General features: G+C 32.0%; 1 pseudogene; it reads left to right on the top strand.

Moving 5' to 3' along the window:
• The first annotated feature begins 2,253 nt into the window (after nt 1–2,253).
• The window catches only part of LOC107475202 (disease resistance protein RPV1-like), a 9,376-nt pseudogene continuing 7,434 nt past the window's right edge, over nt 2,254–4,195 (top strand).

Genomic DNA, 4,195 nt, shown 5'->3' with positions numbered 1-4,195 from the left:
CCGCTGGAAGGGGAGCTTCGTCGTCGCCGTCACGGTTTTGAGATGGGGCTTCGAAGAGAGAGAGAGAGAGGAGCACGCTGAGGAGAGAGAAATGCAATGGCCAGAGAGAGGAGAGTCTCGCGAGGAGGGGGAGCTGATACGCCTCCACCGTTGCTACAGGCTGCGCCACCGCGCCTTTGGTCACCGGGAACTGTGCTAATGTCACCGGAAGCCACCGCCAAAAACTCTGCAAGTTTGCCCTAGCTCCGCTTTACTTCTGCCGGTTCTGTCCTTGTCGGTGAGGATCTCCAGAGCTGCTGATGCTTCATCCCCTTATTTCCTTTAGTAAGACTAATATTGTTCTGCCTTTTCTTGCCATAAAGCTCTATTATTGACTCTATCCTATCCTGCTTGATATCCCTTTCTGTCTTTGCTCAGTTTTAAACCACCGTAGGCTATTTCACGGCCATTGTTATTGTGGTTGCTCCATGTCATTGATACTAGCGCTATTGATGATATTGCTACAGTGAGAATTGAAGTTATTGCATTGCTACTATCCCAGTCCAAATTTCATGTTCTTTCATTCCATTCTACTTCAATCTTCCTTACCTTTTATCTTGGCACTCCGGGTTTAGTCTCTTCGGTCCCTTGGGACCAATTTGTGAGTAGGCTTTACATTTATAATTATAATGTTTTGGCTTTACGTCTATAATTATTTTGATATACGGTGCTTGACACTTAGTTATACTTACAAAGACCTAAATCAAAGAATTTCAAATTGGTTTTAAATAATCGATTTATTAGAACTAAATATTTATCCTTATTAAGCTCATTTTAATATGCACATGAGACTATATGTTTTTATGAGATTATACGTATGTTTGAAAAAGTTTTACATTATTTTAAAGCATTTGATTTTACTCGAATAGGTATTTTTGAAATATTGAAGTATTTGTTTGAAATTGTGAAATATGTTTGAAATGACTTAAGATTGAGAAAATATGATTGAATATGATTTGGATGAGAAAGTATTATTTGATTTGAATTGATACCCCATGTTTGAAAGAATGAAGAATTTGTTATATTCGAAATTATATGTTTGAATTGGTTTAGGAGGCTCGTATTAGAAAACCGTAGTTAACGGCGGTTATGACGTTAACCTAGATGCACCTGGGTCAGACCTTAGCTAGCAGGGGCGTTGCTAGCCTAACGTGTAGGCCACACGTTAGATCTGTTATTCCGTACGGACACATGAGAGGAAAGGGCTACCCTTAGAGGTGGAGCCGTCCAAATGTGGACTATTTGATTTGATTTCTGTATGAGAACTCCTTTATTGATTCACTCAATCATATAAAATTATTTTTTTCTTTTCTAAAATTATTTTTATAATAATGTTTATATGGTCTCATGTGAATTATAGATGTACTGTCTAGTCACTGGGTTGTAAAACTCACTCTGTTTTTTTAATATTTTTTGGGAATAAATATTTGATTATGTGAGCCTTTTTATTCAAGAGTAATAATGATCTGCAATGGATAGCTATTCTTGGTTGAGTTCTTAGACGTCATCTGCTCTATATGTCATAGATAGGATCCATCCATATTTATTTATCTTATTTTTGTTAAAAATATGTAATTATTCTTTTTAGAAATCGTAGATTTATCAAAAACATGTATAACATTTTTATTTATCTTATATTCAAATCTGCTAGACTTGCAGGAGATCATTTTGAACTATGACAGAAATTTATTTATTAATATTTAAAAAAATATACAATGATCCATTACAATAAATTAATTACAACTAGTCCATTAATTACAACTAATCCTATTATAGTTAAGTATTAGCTTTAGTTAAATTTAGGCAACTCAAGATACTAATATAATTAATAATTAGATTAAAATATCAACTAATAAAAAATTAAGATCACATAGAATAACTTACATATCATTTTAAAAATGAAATAAAATTTACCATCTTTTAATTATATAATTTTTATGAATAAATTATCTAACAACATTTGAAATTAGGTCGATGTGATGTTGGAAAACATTAGGAAAGTGGTGTGTCGAATTCAACATTGTCTAGTTTGGTAATTTCGCTGGTTTTTTTATTTTTTTTTTATGCTGAACAAGAAATAATTCAATTCCATGATCATCGGCTTCCATGAACCTTCTATTGAGCTATATACAATAATCCAAGTTGCGGATTACTGCATAGAGAATTAGAGGAGAATTCAGTGTATTCTTCATTTTTTTTATTATATCGATTTCTATGTCTGCTTCTGCCGAGTCCACAAGATGGATCTACGATGTGTTCATGAGCTTCAGGGGCAACGATGCTCGCAACCCATTCATCTTTCATCTCTACAACGCTCTCACCCAAGCCGCGATTCACGTCTTCAGGGACGACGAGGAGCTCCAGAGAGGAGACGAGATCTACACCTCGCTGACTCGAGCCATCGAAGATTCTAGAATCTCTCTTGTTGTCTTGTCACAAAACTTTGCGGCCTGCAAGAGTTGGAGAAAATAATGGAGTGCCATAGAACCATAGGCCAGAGGGCTATTCCGGTGTTCTATGATGTAGATCCAGCGGAGTTGCGCCATCAGAGAGGCACCATTGGAAGTGATTTGCAGTATCACATCGAAAGGTTCTCAGAGGAAAAAGTCAACGTCTGGGGTCGGCGCTCCGGGACGTTGCTAACCTTTCAGGATTCGATTTGCAAAATTCCAGGTAAGGATCTTAGTTAAGGTGATTACTACGTTCTCTAAAAGGGAAGTTCTATAGTGACATAAAAAGTGGTAATTAAAAATGATCAAGAATTAATTAGCCTATAAAAAAAAGACAAGTGATCATATTATAATACAGTCTATCATGATGCTCTGAAAATATAAAACAAGAAGAAAAAGATTATAAGAAAAAAAAAGAAGATGGTGATGATGATAAAAAAAAGAAGCATAAATAGCAGAAGATGAAGAGGAGGAAGAGAAAGTTTTAAATTATACCGAACTTATCAGTATAAATACACTGAAAATTCTTAACAATACACATAAATGTTTTAGTTTTACATCGAAATTTGTTATAAATACACAAAAATATTTTTTTTAATGTTGCATTTTTCTTCTTTTTTTTCTTTATTTCTTTCTTTTTTTAGTTGAATGAATGTAAGTTCATCCTCTTCCAAGTAATTTTGTAGCATTATGTATTTTTTCTTTTTTGTTTGATTTTTTTTGTTTTTATTCTTGTTAAGAGAGTAAAATAAGAAGAAACTTGAGAAGGTAAAACAAGAAAAAAAAGATGAATAAGAAAAAAAGAATATGGTGATGATGATAAAAAAAGAAGCAGAGTAGCAGAAGATAACGAGGAGGAAGAGGAAGAGTTTTGAATTATGCAGAACTTATCAGTACAAATACACCGAAAAATCTTAACAATACATATAAATGTCTTAGTTTTATATCGAAATTTGCTGTAAATATACAAAAATATTTTCTTTAATGCTGTATTTTTTTTCTTATTTTTTTCTTTCTTTTAGTTGAATAGTTGAATGAATGTAAGTTCATCTTCTTTCAAATAGTTTTGTAGCATTATGTGTTTCTTTTTCTTTTTTGTTTGAGTTTTTTTTATTCTTGTTAAGAGAGTAAAACAAGAAGAAAACTATTGACTTCATATGAAGACAACTGCATGTGAGTCTTTACCTATTATTATATACTATAAGTATTTATTGAAAAAATAATATTAATAGATATCATATAATCATGAAAAGAAAAAATAAATTGTGATTAATAATTTTTTTTGTTTATCTTTTGAATTTATATATATTTAAACAAATTTATAGTTAAATAAATATAATTGATTTAAAATGAGTGACTTTAAAATTAAAATAAATTGAATATAAGTAAAATAAATAATTGTTATATATATTATAATTTGTTTATATAATGATAAAAAGTATTGCAGCATAGTGGTATGAACATCATTCTTATATCCTTGTAGTCAAGGGTTCTTTTCCAAGCATGGTAGATTTGTAGAGAACTGAAGCGCCATAGTCAAAATAGAATTCAGTATTTAACTTATAAAAAAATTAAAAATTAAATATTAGATTAAAAAGTATAAAATTGGACATGGTATTTAGTAGGAATGGCAAAGCGAGCCGGCCCGCCTCATAAATGGATCGGATCGGCCCGTCCCGTCAACTAAAATGGGTTCAAAATGCTAG

This window comes from Arachis duranensis, chromosome 2 (genome assembly GCF_000817695.3).
Source record: "Arachis duranensis cultivar V14167 chromosome 2, aradu.V14167.gnm2.J7QH, whole genome shotgun sequence".
Lineage (NCBI taxonomy): Eukaryota > Viridiplantae > Streptophyta > Magnoliopsida > Fabales > Fabaceae > Arachis > Arachis duranensis.
This window is presented reverse-complemented; position numbering and strand designations above follow the sequence as displayed.